At 27.6% G+C, this 6000-nt stretch overlaps 2 pseudogenes; one reads left to right on the forward strand and one right to left on the reverse strand.

Moving 5' to 3' along the window:
- Positions 1 to 3611: 3611 nt before the first annotated feature.
- Positions 3612 to 5912, forward strand: LOC148191989 (BTB/POZ domain-containing protein At3g50780 pseudogene; annotated as a pseudogene).
- The window catches only part of LOC148191990 (uncharacterized), a 3237-nt pseudogene continuing 3096 nt past the window's right edge, over positions 5860 to 6000 (reverse strand).

Raw genomic sequence — 6000 nt, forward strand, 5'->3', positions numbered from 1 at the left:
TAAACATCATATAAATAATTGTACAAAATTATTGTTTCAAGATTAAAAATGATATTAATGTTAATTTTTTATAAGTTTAACTCATATCACATTTATATATTTGTTTTTAAAAAAATAGTGTAAATTCCTTTTATAAAAAAAACCCTTCAAACTCTCAATGTAATTATGGAGTTTGGAGAATCATAATATATCCTTGCCTAACTTCAATTAGCGAGTTAGTTCAGTGACGAAAATCCAATAGGTGATTTTCAAATAACACGTTTCGATAATCTTTCAAAATAAGTGCAAATCACTGAAAAAGAAGACAAAAAAATTGTTAGAGCTAGGGAATCTAGTAAGGTTTACACAAAGAGACATTTTTCAAGCATCATATTACATTAGAAATGCCAAAATAATCAAATCAGAAAAAAAAATGTAAGTTTCATTAAAAGTATCAAATGTACTATTTATTAATTGTCATAAATATCAGTAAATTTGTCATATGATAAATTATTATTGGCATTATTTAATATACAATTTATTTTTTTTAATGCGGATAATTTACTCAATATTTAAAAAAATGTAAATATCATTAAAAATATCACATGTACTATTTAGTAATTATTATTGTAACACCCAAAATTTTACCAATACAATATTTTTTTTTACAATGTATAAGAATTGTTTTACCTTTTAAATATATATATATATATATATATATATATATATATATATATTTATATAAATTAAATATATAAGAAAATAATAATATTAACCACAATAATAATATTAGCAATAAAATAGGATAATAGAATAATATCAGTATACTTCAAATAATATAACAATTATATATATATATATATATATATATATATATATATATATATATATATATATATTATCAAATAATATTATATATATTACAGATTTAAATTTTAACGAATAATGTTATAGTAATAATAATGATAATATAATAATAGAATAATACAAATATGTTAAATAATAGTTACGAAAATTGTAAATAAAATTTTAGTTATATATATAAATATTATTATAAATTATAAATATATATAAACATGTATTATGATAATAAATACAAACATTTATATAAGATAAATATGTGGAATACTAAAATAATATTACAAAGAAAAAGAGAAATAGATAAACGGGTTAATAAAATAATGGATTATGATTTTTTTATGTTTTATAATCAAACGAAAATATTATTTTAATCTGAAAATATATATAAAAAAAAGTTTAAACGAGTGATGTGATATGTTATTGGTTTCTAGAAAATTTTGAATTCGTGACACTTCATAGTAAGTTGTTATTAAATGGATTGTAAGAAAATTATTTCATGCATCATAATCCAAAATAAAAATTTATTTAACACATTGAATTTATAATTATTGTGAGAAAGTAACTATCGTATTGTTGAAATCAGCAATGAAGAACATGAAATTAAAAGAAAAAGAAGAAGAAATAAGGTAGTAAGAAACATAAGGAAAAGTCTATGTCCATTTCATGATCCGACAAAGAAAAGTACTAATGGATGAAAGAAAAAGATAATCGCAAATGGAAATAGCCAAAGAGCAAAAGAAAGTAATAGAGACAAATAGTCAATTAGAGAAGCATTGCATGTGATGATGTGATTATGTGAATTACTTTTGTATTTGCATCTTAGCATTTGATTTTTTTTCCAACTCTCTAATTTCTCATGAAACTAACTTCTTCATTCTTATTTAAAATTTATAAAACAAGTAATTTTAGTTAACTAAATATTAAATTAATTTATAATATATAAATAAACGTAAATTTTAGTTTATAAATTTGTTTTAAAAAATTAAATTTTTAAATACAATATAAAATCATAAGTTAGAATATATTATAGTAAAAATATTTATCTATTGAATTTATTGTTTTATCTATTATTCGACCACTGTAAAAATAAAATAAATTTAATATATATATATATATATATATATATATATATATATATATATATATATGTAAAATATAAATAAGTAGATACATATCATACATCATAAATTAATTTTTTAAGAGGAAATTAAAATCAAAGTCAACTTCTTAACCTTTTCAATTCTTTTTATTTTTTCAAAATTTGGTTTTGCTTTACTATTTTTTAAATTACCCTATTAAAAGCTATAATCACTGTTTTTAGTCTGTTTAAAGAAGATAAATAACATTCCTTTTGGTTCTATAATTATTTCACAAGTGTTATACAAGAAAAATATTGTGACTAACAAATGTTAAAATCTAAGCGACTTAAAAATTGATTTGTACGGACTAGTGTACTTCTTTTTAATATATCAACTAATTAAAAATCATTCTACGTATAATTTTTAAAAGAATCATTTTAAAATAAAAGATTTTTTTTTCTAATATCATGCAACTTTTTTGTGACCAGTTTATATTTTATTCTCTTTTGAAGAAATTTTTGAAATCGAACTACTTGAATGGTTATTTGAATGGAGGATATCATACTTTCATATAACGGTTAACATAAGGGTCCTAAAAAAGTTTTAAAAATAACCCATCATCTAGTGTTTAGTCTCTTTAAAATTATAAATATATGACTCAATCAAGAGTGGAAAGATAACACACTCTTTTTCAAAAGACAAATATAAATAAAAGATAATTTAAAAAATACCACTTAAAATAAAAATGGTACAAACTTATATAGTAATTATTTGATGATATTGTAAAAATGTTATATATATTATTTAAATTTCTTTCCTTCAATTAAACCAATGATTTTGTTTTTATTATACCCAATAATTTTATTAGAAGTCAAGTGTTAATTTTATTAGAAAAGGTTTAAAACAGTTTAATTACATTTTTTTATATGTTTTTAAAAGATAAAATTCTGACAAATTTTAAATTATAAAATAAATAATATCTCGTGAACTCAGTGATTCATCTTAAAATGTTTAGACATAAAAAGAAGTAGAAAGTGCTATTTTGAGTTAGGACTTATCTTTTGGAAGTGCATCACCGAAAACCAAACTGAACCGGTATTAAAGGTAGGTTAATCACCTTTAAAGCGAGTTAATTTGTTGGGGATAGTTAAAGTGATGGTATGAGTTCATGTATTATTATTGAAACAATGGATGGATAGAAGTAACGTGATAGGTTGAATGCATGCTACCAAAATCAGGAGAATTGAAAAGGCATCAACCGTTGTCTATTCTTAGAAGATTCATATTTTTGGGTTTGGATTTTAGGACAATCCATCGCTTTCATGTTTCTTATATCCATCCTACTATAATTCCACAGCTAACTGCCTCTTTCAAAATAAAAACAACCAAAGGATGAGAAACTATTCTCAACCCCTTTCTGACACAGATCTCTTTCAATATCAAGATTCTCCTCTTCTTTCTTTAATTTCCCATTAAACATTCCCAACATACACTGTTACAACTCGGCTACACCTTCAGGGTATACTGGTAATTGCACTATCCAACCAGGAAGCAAGCTTACTTTAACTTTACTCTACTCCACATGAGTGCATAATGACAAAAGCAACAGTGTCATACATAAAGAATCCAGAATATGACAACAATAATAATAAATAAATATACCAAACCATAAAAGAGAGGCATTGCTGAGTTGTGTAGAGAAACTCCAGCAAGGAAAAACCGGATTAAAGGAAAAGTTTTCTTTTTTATTTATTTCATTTTAAAAGATTGTTTTTTTAATTAGAGAAAAGATGAATGGTTGAGTCTGAGGGGCCAAGTGATGCGAATTCTGAGACCCAAATCATGAAAAGCATGGAACTTGCAAAGTGGAAAGTAGGAAACATAGCCCATTTCCTTTCATTTCATATGGGTGCCCTCTTTTTGCTTGTGCGGGTCTGCTGGTGTTCTATCCTTCACTAGTTAGAGAGTGACCAAACTCATTATTCCTCGCTGCAGCTCTTTCCTCGTCGGTTCCCTTCATGGTCAACACTGCAGCTGATGTTCAATCATTTTTAAAGCTCTGAGCTTCAACGAAGTTGTTGGATATGACACGAGGTTTCCTAGGTTCTTTATATGACCAATGTGTGGTAAGTTTTCTGCTTCTGCCGTTTACCTGTGACTAGTGTCCAGAGAGAGAAAGAGAGAGAAAAGGGTCATTTTCTGTGTGCTGATCTGTAATTACTGGTTCACTTTGATGGGGTCAGATATATAATTTCATGGTCATATTGTACTTTTGGAAACGCTCCAACCATTTTATTTGTTAAAATATAGAAAAGAAATTACATACTTCTGCTTTGGTTTCAGTTCAAATCCGTTTTCCCATTAGAGAAAAATATAGACATTTTCAGTCCATTGAACATTCCTCATGTTCCATGTACTTTGTGTGAAACTGCAGTGGCGCCGGTTCTTTTTGGGGAAGTAGATCAGCTTCAAAGATTGCAGCTTTTCATTTTGCTTATTTTTCATATTTTATGAGGGGAAATATATTAGTTGCTAAGTGGGGATACGAAGACTTGTCTACACTTCATCTTTTCCCCTGTGATGCTATATCTTGTTCCATATAATTAGTGTGAATCCTTGTCACTTATGGGGGATATCAGGATTACCCGGGTAGAGCAAAGTCAAACAAAGATTAAAAGTGTTCCAATTGCTGTCACCCCTGAAGGATTTTGGTGTTGCCCTACTCCTGTTGGGTTCCAGAAAAGCCTCAAGCCTCAAAACCCTTTGAATAAACTCAAACCCTCCCCACCAGCTCCGAAGAGCAGTTCCCAGAAAAAGGAAGTCTCGGTGAGTGAGAGAAAAGCAGGGCCTGCCCCGTCAAGGTTGGTGGTTTCTGATGCTCAACAATGTAATGATGATCCAGAAAGACCTCCACCTAGCCCTTCTGTGCCTGCACAGAGAGCACCTAGACCCAAACTTGAATCTATGCCAAAAAAGGTGGCTATTGAGTTTGGTGAACCTGGAACTTGTGACATTAAGCTTCTTCTCCTTGGAAAGCAGGGTTTTTGTGTGAAGCTAAGTGTTCACAAGGATGTTTTGAAAGAGAAGAGTAGTTTTTTTGCTGATAAACTTTCTGAACAATCTGGTTTGTCATGTCTCCAAGTTGATGACTGTGAGGATGTTGAAATATATGTTGAAACTGTTGGGCTTATGTACTGCAAAGAAATGAAGCAGCGGCTAATGAAGCAGAGCGTTTCTCGCATTCTTAGAATACTTAAGGTAATTTGCTAGCTCTGTCTGTCATCACAACCTTCTTTGCTGCTAATACTGTTAGGTATTTTTGGGAGTGAAGAAGTATGTTCTATGCTATTAATCTTTTGGTATTATAATTTTCGGATTATTTTTTGTGTTGTTTAATGGTATGCCTCATTGGAGGCTTATAGTTATGTGACATTTAATCTCTTCTTATAATTGTATTCCTCGTGAGTTAATTCACCCTCCAATATGATAAATATTTTCACTATGGTTTTTTCTTCCCCAGTACATACACACATGTGTATGTAATATATATGATATAATATAACTTCAATTTACACAATGATATTTCATTTTTAGTGCTACAATCAGCTGCATTTTTCCTCGTTACATAATCAACTACTTTTTATCTTTCATGGAATGATATCAACTTAATAAAGGTCTAGTAATGCTATACTATTCTCTAGTACTTTATAAATAAGATATTAAATGAAAAAGGAAATGCATTCAATATTTTGAAAACATAAAAGGCATTCAATACCTTTTTTCATTTAATAATTAGGAGGATGACGTGATAGTATTTAGAATTATGGGTTTTGTTAACTCATAACCATCACCATTCAGTACACTCTGTTAGATGCTTTCAATTGCTTTAAAAAGCAAGTTGGAAATTAATTGTGTTTTCAATGTTTCCTTATTTGCTGCTTTAAACTTTTGGTTCCCTAACTAATACCTTAAGGTCATTCATTAACATTTTACTAGAATTATTCATGAGAAAAAATGTACTTTAGTCTGCTTTATTATATTGTAAACTACCATGCTAGCATCATCAATATTTTTTTTAATT

The sequence above is a fragment of the Vigna umbellata genome, chromosome 10 (genome assembly GCF_029865625.1).
Source record: "Vigna umbellata cultivar VRB3 chromosome 10, Vumbellata_1.0, whole genome shotgun sequence".
NCBI lineage: Eukaryota > Viridiplantae > Streptophyta > Magnoliopsida > Fabales > Fabaceae > Vigna > Vigna umbellata.